At 39.4% G+C, this 19,023-nt stretch overlaps 1 long non-coding RNA gene across 1 annotated transcript; it reads left to right on the plus strand.

Annotated features, from left to right (window-relative positions):
- Nucleotides 1–5,896: 5,896 nt before the first annotated feature.
- LOC120722442 lies at nt 5,897–17,807 on the plus strand. Its single transcript, XR_005693461.1, has 2 exons — nt 5,897–9,432; nt 15,510–17,807. It is a non-coding gene; the product is annotated as an uncharacterized LOC120722442 (long non-coding RNA).
- Nucleotides 17,808–19,023: the final 1,216 nt, after the last annotated feature.

Raw genomic sequence — 19,023 nt, forward strand, 5'->3', positions numbered from 1 at the left:
GAATCAAACTATCACAGAACACTAAGGCACGGGAAACAAATAAATTAAAACAGGAAGTTAAAAAAAACAGAACGCTTACACAGAGGAACACTGCGAAGTGTTAGGACAACAAACCGAATTACCAAGGATTAAATAGAAACAACAGGGTGTTAGGGGGAATTGTTACATGTTGTCATTTTTGCGCTTACAACTGTGGATCTTGTTTCAAACTGTATGATCAAAGACCTTCTTTTGTTCCTATCCACCTCCCCGGCCTGTTGAGTGGTGGGGAAGGTTAGAGTGTTTAATTGCAGGCACATCCTATGTGAGGTTTCTTTTTCCTTGTTTAGTAAACGTCCTGCCGTTTATGGCCTCACCTGTGTTTGTGTACGGTGGACCGTTAGAGGGGTTAAACTGTATGTAGGGGTGGGGTGAGATGACACTTTTTTTATGACCAAGAATGGTAAATGGCTTGTATTTCTATAGCGCTTTACTAGTCCCTAAGGACCCCAAAGCGCTTCACACTACATTCAGTCACCCACCCATTAACGCACACATTCACACACTGGTGATGGCAGCTACATTGTAGCCACAGCCACCCTGGGGCGCACTGACAGAGGCGAGTATGTAGTTATCTTGCTGTAGCAATTGATTGTTTGTATCTTCCTTTAAATGCCAATTTTTTTTGCAATGCTCCTTTCGAAACACTGCAAATTGTCACGTTTATGAATAAGTAGATTGGGTGAAAAACTACAGTTTTCTTGCTGTAGTCATGTTAAGAATGTAGTTAATACTGTTGTAACCAGGAAGTCACGCACACAGAGAGACACTCACACGTGCATACACACCCACACACACACATGCTCGCACACACACAGTGCCTGACACGCCACATGGGTTTTTTCCATGGGTGGTGCTTGTGTAAACTATAACTGTATTTAACAAAAAGGCTGCAGAGGGAGCCAAGGTCAGAGCCGTTTGAGGTCGAGGGCAGAGTGCTGCTCTGAAAATCCGACCAGGCTTCCCTTGTGCACGTTAAAACCGATCGATCGCTGTTCTGTCTTGCTTTGTTCATGGGAATAAGTCTCTGAGTCAGCGAGGTCTATAAGTTTAGACCTAACACAGGGTCTAATCAAATAACTCAAAAAATACAATACAGACAGAACATGCAACTAAGAGCTAATGTGTCAAGATACTAAGGAAAAGAACCAGACCACAAACACAAGGACTTGGAAAAGTTCATTTATAAGTAGAGCCGCTATTATTTTGCTCTCTGTGTTTTATGAAGCTTATGCACAAGTTCAGTAGTGAATGTCTGTAATCGGTCATCTGCCTGCTTTCCTGAGTGTTTGGCTGCTTTTCTGTTCTTTACACTGCTATCACTTTTCCATGCTGTCAATCATTACTCCATTAGTCCAATCATTTTCTTTCCTGCCTTCTTTGGGCCAATCAGCCTCCATGTTGCATAGTTTAAATCTGTGTTCTCCGTCATCCTCATTTTCAAACTCTCATTTTTGCCACTCACCTTCTCCCCATCTCCACATCACAGACTCCTCAGTCAGACCTCCATCCAAGCCTCAGTCTTCATCTTCATCACCACCGGCGCCTAGACTCTGGGTTGGTCCTGTCCTAAATCACCACCAGGATTCTGTTCTGCCACAATGGGTCATCAGAGTCTAATCACCAAATACATTCATTTCTCTGTCTCAGTTAATCATGTTCACTACTTCCTGTGAACATGATTATATTGAACTCTACATGTAGCCGAATCAGATGTTAATCAGTTTGGTTTAAGAACTACAGAAAAGGGCTTTCCTGTACACTGTATTAATAAAATCATTGGTCCCTTTGTGTGGATTTACCAAGTCAGTATAAAAATTACTACACATTGTTTTCACCTTGTTTTTATTTGCTTTGTCAAACATACCAATCAATTTGTTACTGAGTGGATCAGTGAAGCTACCTGGCATTCTAGATACACAACTAAAAAGATATACTTGATATTTCTCATCAACAGTTTCTACAGTTAAAAACATGTTTTCTGTGGTGCGAGGCATGCTTTCCACCAACAGGCAGGGAAACTGCTTCTCCATTTCTATTGGTCCTTTTAACTTTAAACTAGTCACATCATAGTCTTTGTTATTAGTCTCAGATACAGAAAAAACATTCAACTCTATGAACTGATATAAATATTCCTGTTTTGTGCAGTTTCTGCATCTTTCTACTGTTGGTGTGTATGACTGATAGAGCACCTGCCATTTCCACATTACTGTTGAAAAGCTCACCTGAGTAATAGTCATGTTTCATGTTGTTGTGGTTTTCTGGATCAGGGGCATTCTAAATCTGTGTATGAATTTAAATTTATTCAAGTTGTGCACATTTGTGTCCAAATAGTTTCATGTTTGTGTGAAGTGGAACATGGATTTGTGAGTATTCATTTACATAGTTTTTCTTATTCCTCCACTGATCATGCAATACACATTTACAACTATTTTAAAGTCAGTTCTCTCCATTCTGTACAGTTGAAAATGTTAAAATGATCCAGCTTAACTAACACTAAAACACAGTGCTGTTGAATCTTGTTTATTTAAATCTATCTAGAAAAGAAAGTGCACATCACACAGAATGAGCCAGAAACAGAAACAGAATTTTTAAAAGCTAGACTGCTTGCTTCACCCACCGTTCCCACGTCTGACTATGTCTCATTTCCTGCCGGCAGCACACTGCAGACAGAATATAATACATGCGGTACATAGATACAGTAATCTTTCCACCCACAGCTTCCTGTTTACCACAGGTGGGCAACATCTATGTATATGTATTCTAACTATGTATACAGACGTGAACAAAATTGTTGGTACCCTTCGGTCAATGAAAGAAAAACCCACAATGGTCACAGAAATAACTTTCATCTGACAAAAGCTTTTCAACCATGCTTCAACTGAATTATTTTAAAAATAAATGCATGAAACAGGCCTGTTTCATGCATCAAGAACAGTATCTTGAATCTTATTCCACTTCCTCTCATTTGGCTGTGTTGTTCTGTATGATGTCTTGATGTGTTGCTCAAATGTTACTCAAAATTTGGAGATTTTTGTTAAAAAACTAAAAAGCTTGTTCACTTTACTTGGATGCAACATGTATGTGTGATTTTGTTAGAAGTGAGACTCTTCCCCTTTGCAAAATATGACATGAGCATATCAGGCAATACAATCTTCAATAAATCAAACAGAATGCCAGGGCTGTACATTGTACACCTGTAGATGGGCACACAACATGTGTACTGCTTGGAAGCGATAAAGACTGAAGGTCAAAACATCCAAAAACCAACCTGGAATAATAAGTTCTGGTGGTGGTCACAGAAATGTTTTATATGATATCCATCCAGGCAATTTCTTCCACTTGTCCACTTCAACGTCATGGGGATGGGCCATAATGTGAGCTGGAGCCTATCCCAGACACATAGAGACAGACAACCATTCACACTCACATTCACCAGCATGTCTTTGGTGTGTATGAATATCCCAGCATACCTAGAGAGAACCTACGTAGAATTGGGCAGAATATGCAAACTCCAAACAAAAAGGCCCACACTGGCTTCAAACCAAGGACATTCTTCTTCTTCTTGCCAAAAACGATACTCATAACCATCTCACAGATGAAACATTATGTACAGCTACCTTCAAAACTATTAATATTTCCTTTGGCTCTTTCTCTTTAATTGATCTTTCTGAGTTAGCTTCAGTAATGACTTCCTCCGAACCATCAATGTGACTTTTAGACCCCATCTCTTCAAGACTCCTCAAAGAAGTCCTGCCATTAATTAATTAATTAATCTATGTCTATTAATGGACTACATACTACATAATTTTAAGGTGGAAGTTATAATTATCCATTATTTTCACATGATGGCAGAGCTACTGGGACCCGCCCATTTGGCGGGCAAAAACAGTAATGTGGCCATTTGCTCTCCAGCCTTCCTTTAAACATCTTTTAGTTTAACTTCCAGAAACCTGTTGTGCTCTTAGTTGCGTTTGTTTACAGGTGACAGAAGAGCTCAGAGTAAGGCACCAACATGTGAACACACCTTTCCTAACCCTGGCTTACAGGCCAAATCACACCAGTTGCCCCTTTTATCATGTAGTATTTGTCCAAATCAACATAGTTCAAGAATTACTTATGGTAGTTTGTTCAAGCTAGCTACCGTTGTTTTAACTATTTTTGTTCTTCTTGTTTCCATCCAGATGTAAAACAAATGTAGCTGTCCGTACTAGGTAAGCTCTCATGCTGGCAGCAGTGTAAAGTGAGCGATTCTCTACAAGATACATGTAGATGTCACTGAACTGGAGCTCTGGGAGAGACGTCACCACTTTAAGGCTTTTTTAGAAAGCCCTGCATGAAATAGGGGCCACAGGTAGAGCAAGAGTAACAATGCCACAAATGGTGTTGAATAGCACCTTAGGATTACCTCTGCTCTTTGTAACCAAGTGTGAGAAATAGGCAGCCCTCACATCTCTGATCACATTATTAAAAGAAGCTAAAAGGTCCTTTAGGTAGAGGAGATGAACAGTTAGGTGAGTTTTCCTCCACCTGCGCTCTGCTTTACGACAATCATGTTTTAGACAACGAATACTGTCATTTAGCCAAGGAGGAGATTTGCAAGCAGAAACTTTCCTCGTTTTAACCGGATAAATTTCAGCTAAAATAGAAAGGCAATAATTATTAAAAAGATTGGTTGAATGATCAAAAACTCTAGGCTGGGTAATAAAAGTATAGCCATCCGGGCAGAGTTCAACAAATGACGAATAGTCTACGTCCCACTGCCAGGTCTCAGTTTGGAATAAAAGAATCCAGTTTTTTAGATAATATAAAATCATTCAACAAGAATGATTTATTAGACAGAGATCGAGGTTAAAAAAGCGCCATATTCAGCGAAGTAGAAGCCTCCGTATTTGCGGAGGCTCAAGTTAAAGGACGTAGATACTCAGGGTTTGAACCATCTTGCTCATAGAATCCGAGGGAAGAAAAAGCCAGCCAGCAGAAGAGTCTGGATAAACCCTCCCCAGGCAGGCCAGTCTCAAAGAGCCGGGCCCAGCGTATCCAAACAGGGACGTGGAAAACAAGTCCACCTCCATGGAGCTTCTCTGAGCACAGGAGACAAGGCACGCTCGGTGTCATTTCCCAGCCGAACCCCGCAGCCAGTAAAGCCTGAGCTTTACCTGAAAGCCTCCTCTTCTCACTCTCCTTCTCCGTGGTCTAGAGGATCCGCCAAAATCACCTGACGAGGATCCAGCTGATGGAAGAGGGTGGAAAATGCCGAAGGAGGACGAAGAGACATCATGAGGCATCATAAAAGATGGGATAGATAGCAAAGCCAGACGATCATACACCAACGCAGCCAATACATCGTTAAAACTAAATGAGAACAGCAAAGCAGAAAAAAAATAACACAAAAGTAGTGGAGCAAACTGCACCCGGCAGCGGCAGAGCCAAACACATGCGCCACCATACCCTTCATCATGATACCATAGCACAATAGTGCCATGATGAAGGGTATGGTGGAACAGCTGCATCTGGGATGCTGCAATCTAGTGATTGCGCTTCTGGCTGAGCCGCTGTCCACATTGGATGGGAGGAAAGCATGGAAGGAGGCGTTGGATTCGGGCAAGGGAGGGTGGTGGTGTGGGTGTATCAGTATCAGTGTACGTGTGTTGGAATGTATATCTTGTGTTCAGCCTGAGAGAGTGTCCTTTTGCCTATTAGTCAAAGATCAACAGTCCACAGCCTACGCAGGTGTGGGGGTAGCCGCATGAGAGATGCTGTAAAGGTTGTTTTGGGACAAACAAACTGCATCAGTTTTACAGTTATTCTTAATGTCATCACTGGTCTCCTGTTGTATCATCTGTTTAAGATGTGGAGTAGGGAAATTATTTTACTGCCATTGTTAAATAAAATTATCATTACCATTGCATTAATAATATAATCTGTAGTTTATATTGCGTTTAGAGGTTGAACAGTGTGTGTCTTTCAGAAAGACTTAAGTGACAGGAAGTTGCAGAGAGTTTGCAGAAGTGAAAGTTATTTTGAGCAGCAGGCTAAGTACTAGGTTATTCAAATTGATCATTGCTTTAACAATGTAACAGATAGCTTTAAGATGGCCTTAAGATGTTTATGATGATGATAACTTTGTATTCCAGATGCAGTTATAATTATTTTATACACAATGCATATCTGTGCTTATTAAAGAGTTGGAGCTCGGTCAATTAATTGGAGGTTGGAAGCTTTGTTCAGCGCGATGTCCGGACAATCTATTGTGGAAGTGACTTGGAGCCATAGAAGGAATTGCAGTACATGCTTACAAAACACTTATATCAGGTCATTTTATATTAAGGTTTCATTAGAGGTTTTTGATTAGAACATTTATTTAGTAGAAGACATACACATAGTCTCAGTGAGCCTCTGTCCTGGTGAAAGGTCAGAAGTGCAACAGGTGAATTGAGAAAGAGCATTTGAGGACAAGAGACAGTCAGTGAGAGGTGACATAGAGGCTGAGTGAGGTCAACACACACACATTAGTTAGATTTATTTATAGGAAAGAGTTTAGACATGTCTGGTGCTAACTGCGAAAGGGTCTCGGTAAAAGAGGAACCGTTCCTTGTTTTCTCGGCAAGAAAGAGGAAGTGAAAGGTTGACCGGAGGAATCGGCCATGAAAATAGAAGATGATGTTCTTTTGAACTGTGTAAAAGTCAGTGTTGTTTTGATTTGACGTATGTATAAAATGTATCTGTGACGCATGAAGGGGCGTCATTAAATCAAACCCTGATGTTATAAAATAATTGTTTGTGCTTTAGTAAGTCGAAGATCAATTGCTGTCTGCGTACAGAGTTGTCTTCCCACGCGTGTATTCATTAAAATCATCGTTTGACTTCACCCGGCCAGATCAGTGTGGTTATTCTTCGATCACCTCTTGTACCCTTCCTCAATATTGAACCCTTAACATTTTGGAGGCTCGTCCGGTTATTGAGGAGGGAGAGTTGGAGGTTTAGACGGAGAAATCCGGGGTCCAAGGTGGTCAGACGGGCAGACTTGACCAGTGGTCAAAAGTGAGTGGACGCACGCCGGCGTATCATATCTAAAAGGTAAGACACTACCTGTTGAATTATTTCCAAAGTGTGTCAAATTGGGCTGTGAAAATTAAAAGTCCGCTCACTGAAATTACTGGTGGGTGTCTGTTTTGATTTTGATGAAAAATCTCATGAGTTGAAGCAGTTAAAGTCTGCTAGGAAAATTGGGTTGGAGTCCCAAGGAAAAGGATTTAAAAGCAGTTAGAGTCTGCTAGGAAAAGTTTAAATACTGGGTTGAAGTCCCAAAGAAATTGAGTTAGAGTCTCAAGTAGTTTGGTAGGGAATTTGATCATTTTGTGGGTTAAAGTCCCGGTTGGTCATTAGGTCAGACCTTTGTTGGTCATTTTGTGGGTTGGAGTCCCCATTGTCCATCAGGGTAGATCTGCCTCAGTCATACACTTGTTTTGGGTGTTGATTGTTGTTTCAAAGTGTTATAAATTATTATAGGATGGCAGTTAGAGTCTGCTAGGAAGCGCAGTTCTCGGAGGTAACGCTCCCTCCCGGCCAAGGACGCTTGGCCCTGACCTATCGGCGAATAGGGTTAGTACAGTCGGCAACCGGGAAGAACTTGGGAACCTTCAAAATAGCTAGGAGTTAGAGTCTCCTTACCGTTTGGAACGGTAGTCTGCGCTTTTTTGGTCAGCAGAAGTTGGACTTCGGGCGTGTAACTTTAACTTAACACTTCGGGGTAAGCCTTGGCTGGGAAACGCCAAAAAATAGAGCTTCAGGCAAAGTTTGGGTTGGTTGACGCTTTTAAATTGAGTTAGGGACTTTAGAGATGAGGCCAGAAACTGTTGGACAGATACTGGTTAATTGATTACAAAAAAGTTGGACTTTATCGGTTAGACCGTTAACTGAAATTTGTCGAAATTGTGTAGGCGCTAAAGCTGACAGATCTGGCAGTAGTTGTAAATATAAGACGTCTTTGTAATATAAAGTGAGAGGAGGCTGTGTGTCGAGTCAGTAATGCACTGACTGCTTGCTGCTATTTTTAGACGGTGTGTGTGTGAGTGAAAATGCAAATGAGTAAGCAGTGAACTGTTTAAGCCACAGTTGGTTTTACAGATACTGCTGCAAACATTGTTGAATGTGTGTTTAAAATGCCATTTATGTTTATTAGAGGACTATAAATAAAGTATTGAGTTGCCGTAGCAGTAGTTGCTGGTGTGTTTTATTTTTTCAATTTCTTGTGTGTGCGGTGATAATTAATAGGGGTTTCAATCATTTTTTTCTTTGTTTTTGTTTACTTGCTCTTTCTGATTATGAAAGGCATGTCTAAAATACTCTTAGGAAAGCGTGTTTTGAGTTATATTCCTCAACTCTGGTCACAGTTTAAGTGTGTGAATGCGGTGACTAGAAGGTTTTGAATGATGAATAAAGGTGTGAGAGGTATTTCTTTGGTGATGTAAAGTAGGATGTTTTAAACTTTGAAAGTGTTTTTAATTTAAGTGATGCATGAGTGATGTTATAAAAGTTTGAGTTTCTTTTTCTTTCAGTTCAAAAACACATAAGTACATACACTTGGTACACCCGTTTACTCTTTGACTTTATTAAAACAGACGGTGTATTTGAGTTTGAATTTCAGTAATTGTATGTTGATATGGTAATTTAGTTTTATGTTAGGTGAAGGAGATGTCCATCTCTGCATCTTGCAGGATTGAAAGTGAGCACGTTGAAGGTTGTGATGTGAATGCTGTGAGTACTCGATTTGAATGATTCTGTGTGATTTGTACAAAGTAATAAAGAACTAATAATAACTCATAGGCAAGTGTGTGAACAGAGGAAGTCTGAGAGAGAAGTGTGTGCGTAGGCAAACTGCAGAGTGTGCGTGAAATAAGGGTGTATTGTTTACATGAAGATTTAGTAGAACTAAAGTAGAACGTTACAAACAAACAGATAAAAAGTAAAATAAAGAGAGAAAATAACTGACAATTACATTAATGAATAGAAAACACACATACACAAAGTGCCATATGTGAAATTATTCGAGGAAAGAATCAGAAGTGAGATAGTTTAATATAAGATGCAATGAAGGAAGCAGCTAACACTCCTTTAATTTCCAGAGCCAGTGTGTTCCCTCCCCTGCCCACTTGGCCCCCGTATCAGGCGAGTATGGAAGGCTGGATAGCCCATGACGGGTAAGATCCCACCTCGAAACCCTGGGACAACCTAAGGCAGGCACAGTCACGATTACTCGGCCCCACTCAGTCCCTGTGAGCTCAGACTCACTGGTGAGATGAGGTGAAGAAGACGGGGCTAAGGCGGAGGTGGAAAGTGGCAAGTGGAGCCCTACCTTCTGGCTGAGGTCAAGGAATGCTGCTATTTCAGGTGGGAAATCAAAATTTGGGTTAGCAAATTTGGGAAGGAGAAAATTGACTGTTTAAAGGCAAAATTATGAAGGAGTCTGACACACTGGAAAAGCAACACAGGCAAAATCACACACACACAAACAGAAAATGCATTAACCTTACAAAGACAAGATAAGCTCATGATGATTAATGCATAGACACTGATTAAACCTGGCTTAGAACACAAACATACACAATGAAGATCAGCTTGCTATTTGTATGAGTGGTAGAATGGGGTGAATGTTTAATAGAATACATTTGAGTTTGAAGCTGAGGAATAACTCAAAAGAAGCTATATGACAAAGGGAGTTATGAAAAGAAACGGTGATTAAAGTAGTTTTAAAAGAGTGACTTAGGAGTGCTCTCGTACTGAGTAATCAACGCTAGTGATCACTGTAGAAAGAAATAAAATAATTTAATAAGTTGGTAATGTTTAAAACATGTGTTTCTTGTTACAGCAACTTCTTGAGATATGACTCAGTATGCAAATTAGCTGGTGTGTGTGTGTGACTGAGACTTTCAGAAGAGGAAGCATAGCAGACAGAAGAGGAAGTATGGCAGAGATTTGGGTAGGAAATTTATAGTTTAGTGATTATATGTTGTCGTAAGGGGGTCTTATGCTGAATTTGAGTATGTTAAAGAGCATAAGGGGGTGATTTTTGTGTGCAAATTGTGTGGTTTTTAATGAGACTTTCGGTGTATTGAGGAGGTGAAATTATGTGGTGGCAAAACTTTTGTGTGTTGAGGTTGATGTGGTGATGGGTTGATTCTGTCAGTTAGGTTTGGGTTGTTGTTTTTGTTTTTAATAAAGGGAGTTTGATTAACCATGGACATGTCTGAAAGGGGCCCATTATTTACACTGCACTTAAAGAAAACCTGTCAGGTGATTTTGTTTTGTGTTTTGTGAGCTAATAATCAGCTCTATTTTTTCTCATTTCTGTTCTAAGCAGGCCTGCAACAGCGCTGACAAATTCTCGGGGAGAGCAAATATAAGGTGGGCTTTCCAGATTACAACTGGCTGAGGAGAAAGCTACCTGTGGGGACCTGATCAGGTCTAAAGTCCCTGTCTAAAAAAGGATTGTAGCGAGTCAATCCAGTCCAAAAGCATAAAGAAATATTTTCCTATGGAAAAAAATGAGCTCATTTTGCTGAGGGTGGAGAATCTGGTCGAACGGGAGGCTCCACTATCAGCAAATATATGGTGTGACTGCATGAGAGTGAACGTGTGACTGGATGAAGGTGAGGATGAATAAATGTGGACAAACAATTGGCTTTTACCAGAGAAACTTTCTGTTTTGTTGACTGGGGTTAGATTATGGGATTATAGTATATTGTTGGGGGAAGGCCATATGCTAAAGGGGAAACATTTTTTGATATAACTCATGTTACAAGTAACTGAAGAAAGACATGACTGATAATTGTTCTGTTTTAAGTTTATTTTTATGACATAGATTGGATCATGAGGGGGAAAAACTGAGCATTTTAAGGTTGTATAGTATTTTGACACATTTCATGTGTCGAAAATAAAGGGGGATTTAGGGTGTAATAATTTAATTGTTTAATAATTTAGGATCATTTTAGGACTTTTTTGGGTCTTATTATGTTAAGGTTAAAGGATTAAAGTGAACTGAATCCGGTTAAGAAGATACAATGCCGGTTTTTCAAAGCTGTGAATAATCTTAGAGGGAAAATTAGTGAGGGTTGAAGGAGGAGAACAGGGTTGATTTCTTTTGATTTCTAGAAGTAGTGGTTATAATGTAGGCTCACATACAGATATTACATAGCTTTATTTTTAGGATAAAGGGGAGAGCTTATACGTGGAAATGATTTTTATACATATTGCATTTTGTGCCTTTAAAGGAGTTGTGGCTCAATCCGTCTCTTGAGGGTCATGAGCCTTTGGCTAGCGCTATGATTAGCCAATCTACTGTGAGGATGATATGAGTCATTGAAGGATTGCACACGCTTACAGACACAGAGTCCAGAAACACACATGACAGTATTGATTCCAGGAAAAAGGCCTCAAATTCATTTAGCTTTTAACTGAACTTAAAGAAGGACCAAAGAGGAAGGAAAGCATATATTTTTGTTAAGTCTGATAAATTAGAATTAGAAGGTATTTTTACATTAAAAGGAGCAAAATGAAATAAAAGGTTATACCAAAAAACAGGTTATAACATAGAAAATGTGAGGTTTCAAAATGAAGTTAGGGTAATACACAGGAGTTGTTTCTGGGCAGCATTTAGCTATGATGAGATGTATGCAGGAGTAATTGCTTATATGCTTAAACTTAATTGATTAAAGTGGTTGTTTTCTTTTGGATCTTTTAGTAGAATAGGCGCTTATAATGATTTTCTTGTTAAAAAGGTGACTTCAGATTAGAATAGAGGAACTGGCAGCAGCGACTGTTTGTGTACAGGAAGTTGATGATCAGATAAGGGAAAAATAGAGCGAGCAACCGAACGTGAAAGCAGCGCTTAAAGAGTTTTAAAGTGATGAGTAACGTTGAAGAATATATAAATACAAGTCAATAAGTTAAGAACATAATTAGGATCAGGCTTTTGATTACAGAAGTCCCAAATAGGATGAGTTAGGGAGGTGCAGGAAAAGGTGTTTTGTTTCCTTTGCAGAAGATCTCGGTGACCACAGGGGGGTGAGGATCCTGGAGGTCCGAGGCCTGATGGACCACAAGAGAGGGACCAAGAAAACCTAAGCTTACACATGGAGTGTGGACACAATGTATTGCGACCTCTGGTGTGCCAGAGGTCGAGAGAGGGAATGTGGAGTAGGGAAATTATTTTACTGCCATTGTTAAATAAAATTATCATTACCATTGCATTAATAATATAATCTGTAGTTTATATTGCGTTTAGAGGTTGAACAGTGTGTGTCTTTCAGAAAGACTTAAGTGACAGGAAGTTGCAGAGAGTTTGCAGAAGTGAAAGTTATTTTGAGCAGCAGGCTAAGTACTAGGTTATTCAAATTGATCATTGCTTTAACAATGTAACAGATAGCTTTAAGATGGCCTTAAGATGTTTATGATGATGATAACTTTGTATTCCAGATGCAGTTATAATTATTTTATACACAATGCATATCTGTGCTTATTAAAGAGTTGGAGCTCGGTCAATTAATTGGAGGTTGGAAGCTTTGTTCGGCGCGATGTCCGGACAATCTATTGTGGAAGTGACTTGGAGCCATAGAAGGAATTGCAGTACATGCTTACAAAACACTTATATCAGGTCATTTTATATTAAGGTTTCATTAGAGGTTTTTGATTAGAACATTTATTTAGTAGAAGACATACACATAGTCTCAGTGAGCCTCTGTCCTGGTGAAAGGTCAGAAGTGCAACAGGTGAATTGAGAAAGAGCATTTGAGGACAAGAGACAGTCAGTGAGAGGTGACATAGAGGCTGAGTGAGGTCAACACACACACATTAGTTAGATTTATTTATAGGAAAGAGTTTAGACATGTCTGGTGCTAACTGCGAAAGGGTCTCGGTAAAAGAGGAACCGTTCCTTGTTTTCTCGGCAAGAAAGAGGAAGTGAAAGGTTGACCGGAGGAATCGGCCATGAAAATAGAAGATGATGTTCTTTTGAACTGTGTAAAAGTCAGTGTTGTTTTGATTTGACGTATGTATAAAATGTATCTGTGACGCATGAAGGGGCGTCATTAAATCAAACCCTGATGTTATAAAATAATTGTTTGTGCTTTAGTAAGTCGAAGATCAATTGCTGTCTGCGTACAGAGTTGTCTTCCCACGCGTGTATTCATTAAAATCATCGTTTGACTTCACCCGGCCAGATCAGTGTGGTTATTCTTCGATCACCTCTTGTACCCTTCCTCAATATTGAACCCTTAACATTTTGGAGGCTCGTCCGGTTATTGAGGAGGGAGAGTTGGAGGTTTAGACGGAGAAATCCGGGGTCCAAGGTGGTCAGACGGGCAGACTTGACCAGTGGTCAAAAGTGAGTGGACGCACGCCGGCGTATCATATCTAAAAAGGTAAGACACTACCTGTTGAATTATTTCCAAAGTGTGTCAAATTGGGCTGTGAAAATTAAAAGTCCGCTCACTGAAATTACTGGTGGATGTCTGTTTTGATTTTGATGAAAAATCTCATGAGTTGAAGCAGTTAAAGTCTGCTAGGAAAATTGGGTTGGAGTCCCAAGGAAAAGGATTTAAAAGCAGTTAGAGTCTGCTAGGAAAAGTTTAAATACTGGGTTGAAGTCCCAAAGAAATTGAGTTAGAGTCTCAAGTAGTTTGGTAGGGGATTTGGTCATTTTGTGGGTTAAAGTCCCGGTTGGTCATTAGGTCAGACCTTTGTTGGTCATTTTGTGGGTTAGAGTCCCTATTGTCCATCAGGTTAGATCTGCCTCAGTCATACACTTGTGTTGGGTGTTGATTGTTGTTTCAAAGTATTATAAATTATTCTAGAACGGCAGTTAGAGTCTGCTAGGAAGTGCAGTTCTCGGAGGTAACGCTCCCTCCCGGCCAAGGACGCTTGGCCCTGACCTATCGGCGAATAGGGTTAGTACGGTCGGCAACCGGGAAGAACTTGGGAACCTTCAAAATAGCTAGGAGTTAGAGTCTCCTTACCGTTTGGAACGGTACTCTGCGCTTTTTTGGACAGGAGGAGTTGGACTTCGGGCGTGTAACTTTAACTTAAAACTTCAGGGTAAGCCTTGGCTGTGAAAACGCCAAAAAATGGAGCTTCAGGCAAAGTTTGGGTTGGTTGACGCTTTTAAATTGAGTTAGGGACTTTAGAGATGAGGCCAGAAACTGTTGGACAGATACTGGTTAATTGATTACAAAAAAGTTGGACTTTATCGGTTAGACCGTTAACTGAAATTTGTCGAAATTGTGTAGGCGCTAAAGCTGACAGATCTGGCAGTAGTTGTAAATATAAGACGTCTTTGTAATATAAAGTGAGAGGAGGCTGTGTGTCGAGTCAGTAATGCACTGACTGCTTGCTGCTATTTTTAGACGGTGTGTGTGTGAGTGAAAATGCAAATGAGTAAGCAGTGAACTGTTTAAGCCACAGTTGGTTTTACAGATACTGCTGCAAACATTGTTGAATGTGTGTTTAAAATGCCATTTATGTTTATTAGAGGACTATAAATAAAGTATTGAGTTGCCGTAGCAGTAGTTGCTGGTGTGTTTTATTTTTTCAATTTCTTGTGTGTGCGGTGATAATTAATAGGGGTTTCAATCATTTTTTTCTTTGTTTTTGTTTACTTGCTCTTTCTGATTATGAAAGGCATGTCTAAAATACTCTTAGGAAAGCGTGTTTTGAGTTATATTCCTCAACTCTGGTCACAGTTTAAGTGTGTGAATGCGGTGACTAGAAGGTTTTGAATGATGAATAAAGGTGTGAGAGGTATTTCTTTGGTGATGTAAAGTAGGATGTTTTAAACTTTGAAAGTGTTTTTAATTTAAGTGATGCATGAGTGATGTTATAAAAGTTTGAGTTTCTTTTTCTTTCAGTTCAAAAACACATAAGTACATACACTTGGTACACCCGTTTACTCTTTGACTTTATTAAAACAGACGGTGTATTTGAGTTTGAATTTCAGTAATTGTATGTTGATATGGTAATTTAGTTTTATGTTAGGTGAAGGAGATGTCCATCTCTGCATCTTGCAGGATTGAAAGTGAGCACGTTGAAGGTTGTGATGTGAATGCTGTGAGTACTCGATTTGAATGATTCTGTGTGATTTGTACAAAGTAATAAAGAACTAATAATAACTCATAGGCAAGTGTGTGAACAGAGGAAGTCTGAGAGAGAAGTGTGTGCGTAGGCAAACTGCAGAGTGTGCGTGAAATAAGGGTGTATTGTTTACATGAAGATTTAGTAGAACTAAAGTAGAACGTTACAAACAAACAGATAAAAAGTAAAATAAAGAGAGAAAATAACTGACAATTACATTAATGAATAGAAAACACACATACACAAAGTGCCATATGTGAAATTATTCGAGGAAAGAATCAGAAGTGAGATAGTTTAATATAAGATGCAATGAAGGAAGCAGCTAACACTCCTTTAATTTCCAGAGCCAGTGTGTTCCCTCCCCTGCCCACTTGGCCCCCGTATCAGGCGAGTATGGAAGGCTGGATAGCCCATGACGGGTAAGATCCCACCTCGAAACCCTGGGACAACCTAAGGCAGGCACAGTCACGATTACTCGGCCCCACTCAGTCCCTGTGAGCTCAGACTCACTGGTGAGATGAGGTGAAGAAGACGGGGCTAAGGCGGAGGTGGAAAGTGGCAAGTGGAGCCCTACCTTCTGGCTGAGGTCAAGGAATGCTGCTATTTCAGGTGGGAAATCAAAATTTGGGTTAGCAAATTTGGGAAGGAGAAAATTGACTGTTTAAAGGCAAAATTATGAAGGAGTCTGACACACTGGAAAAGCAACACAGGCAAAATCACACACACACAAACAGAAAATGCATTAACCTTACAAAGACAAGATAAGCTCATGATGATTAATGCATAGACACTGATTAAACCTGGCTTAGAACACAAACATACACAATGAAGATCAGCTTGCTATTTGTATGAGTGGTAGAATGGGGTGAATGTTTAATAGAATACATTTGAGTTTGAAGCTGAGGAATAACTCAAAAGAAGCTATATGACAAAGGGAGTTATGAAAAGAAACGGTGATTAAAGTAGTTTTAAAAGAGTGACTTAGGAGTGCTCTCGTACTGAGTAATCAACGCTAGTGATCACTGTAGAAAGAAATAAAATAATTTAATAAGTTGGTAATGTTTAAACATGTGTTTCTTGTTACAGCAACTTCTTGAGATATGACTCAGTATGCAAATTAGCTGGTGTGTGTGTGTGACTGAGACTTTCAGAAGAGGAAGCATAGCAGACAGAAGAGGAAGTATGGCAGAGATTTGGGTAGGAAATTTATAGTTTAGTGATTATATGTTGTCGTAAGGGGGTCTTATGCTGAATTTGAGTATGTTAAAGAGCATAAGGGGGTGATTTTTGTGTGCAAATTGTGTGGTTTTAATGAGACTTTCGGTGTATTGAGGAGGTGAAATTATGTGGTGGCAAAACTTTTGTGTGTTGAGGTTGATGTGGTGATGGGTTGATTCTGTCAGTTAGGTTTGGGTTGTTGTTTTTGTTTTTAATAAAGGGAGTTTGATTAACCATGGACATGTCTGAAAGGGGCCCATTATTTACACTGCACTTAAAGAAAACCTGTCAGGTGATTTTGTTTTGTGTTTTGTGAGCTAATAATCAGCTCTATTTTTTCTCATTTCTGTTCTAAGCAGGCCTGCAACAGCGCTGACAAATTCTCGGGGAGAGCAAATATAAGGTGGGCTTTCCAGATTACAACTGGCTGAGGAGAAAGCTACCTGTGGGGACCTGATCAGGTCTAAAGTCCCTGTCTAAAAAAGGATTGTAGCGAGTCAATCCAGTCCAAAAGCATAAAGAAATATTTTCCTATGGAAAAAAATGAGCTCATTTTGCTGAGGGTGGAGAATCTGGTCGAACGGGAGGCTCCACTATCAGCAAATATATGGTGTGACTGCATGAGAGTGAACGTGTGACTGGATGAAGGTGAGGATGAATAAATGTGGACAAACAATTGGCTTTTACCAGAGAAACTTTCTGTTTTGTTGACTGGGGTTAGATTATGGGATTATAGTATATTGTTGGGGGAAGGCCATATGCTAAAGGGGAAACATTTTTTGATATAACTCATGTTACAAGTAACTGAAGAAAGACATGACTGATAATTGTTCTGTTTTAAGTTTATTTTTATGACATAGATTGGATCATGAGGGGGAAAAACTGAGCATTTTAAGGTTGTATAGTATTTTGACACATTTCATGTGTCGAAAATAAAGGGGGATTTAGGGTGTAATAATTTAATTGTTTAATAATTTAGGATCATTTTAGGACTTTTTTGGGTCTTATTATGTTAAGGTTAAAGGATTAAAGTGAACTGAATCCGGTTAAGAAGATACAATGCCGGTTTTTCAAAGCTGTGAATAAATCTTAGAGGGAAAATTAGTGAGGGTTGAAGGAGGAGAACAGGGTTGATTTCTTTTTGATTTCTAGAAGTAGTGGTTATAATGTAGGCTCACATACAGATATTACATAGCTTTATTTTTAGGATAAAGGGGAGAGCTTATACGTGGAAATGATTTTTATACATATTGCATTTTGTGCCTTTAAAGGAGTTGTGGCTCAATCCGTCTCTGGAGGGTCACGAGCCTTTGGCTAGCGCTATGATTAGCCAATCTACTGTGAGGATGATATGAGTCATTGAAGGATTGCACACGCTTACAGACACAGAGTCCAGAAACACACATGACAGTATTGATTCCAGGAAAAAGGCCTCAAATTCGTTTAGCTTTTAACTGAACTTAAAGAAGGACCAAAGAGGAAGGAAAGCATATATTTTTGTTAAGTCTGATAAATTAGAATTAGAAGGTATTTTTACATTAAAAGGAGCAAAATGAAATAAAAGGCTATACCAAAAAACAGGTTATAACATAGAAAATGTGAGGTTTCAAAATGAAGTTAGGGTAATACACAGGAGTTGTTTCTGGGCAGCATTTAGCTATGATGAGATGTATGCAGGAGTAATTGCTTATATGCTTAAACTTAATTGATTAAAGTGGTTGTTTTCTTTTGGATCTTTTAGTAGAATAGGCGCTTATAATGATTTTCTTGTTAAAAAGGTGACTTCAGATTAGAATAGAGGAACTGGCAGCAGCGACTGTTTGTGTACAGGAAGTTGATGATCAGATAAGGGAAAAATAGAGCGAGCAACCGAACGTGAAAGCAGCGCTTAAAGAGTTTTAAAGTGATGAGTAACGTTGAAGAATATATAAATACAAGTCAATAAGTTAAGAACATAATTAGGATCAGGCTTTTGATTACAGAAGTCCCAAATAGGATGAGTTAGGGAGGTGCAGGAAAAGGTGTTTTGTTTCCTTTGCAGAAGATCTCGGTGACCACAGGGGGGTGAGGATCCTGGAGGTCCGAGGCCTGATGGACCACAAGAGAGGGACCAAGAAAACCTAAGCTTACACATGGAGTGTGGACACAATGTATTGCGACCTCTGGTGTGCCAGAGGTCGAGAGAGGGAATGTGGAGTAGGGAAATTATTTTACTGCCATTGTTAAATAAAATTATCATTACCATTGCATTAATAATATAATCTGTAGTTTATATTGCGTTTAGAGGTTGAACAGTGTGTGTCTTTCAGAAAGACTTAAGTGACAGGAAGTTGCAGAGAGTTTGCAGAAGTGAAAGTTATTTTGAGCAGCAGGCTAAGTACTAGGTTATTCAAATTGATCATTGCTTTAACAATGTAACAGATAGCTTTAAGATGGCCTTAAGATGTTTATGATGATGATAACTTTGTATTCCAGATGCAGTTATAATTATTTTATACACAATGCATATCTGTGCTTATTAAAGAGTTGGAGCTCGGTCAATTAATTGGAGGTTGGAAGCTTTGTTCGGCGCGATGTCCGGACAATCTATTGTGGAAGTGACTTGGAGCCATAGAAGGAATTGCAGTACATGCTTACAAA

Source organism: Simochromis diagramma, unplaced genomic scaffold, assembly GCF_900408965.1.
Source record: "Simochromis diagramma unplaced genomic scaffold, fSimDia1.1 OVJJ01000778.1, whole genome shotgun sequence".
Taxonomy (NCBI): Eukaryota; Metazoa; Chordata; class Actinopteri; order Cichliformes; family Cichlidae; genus Simochromis; species Simochromis diagramma.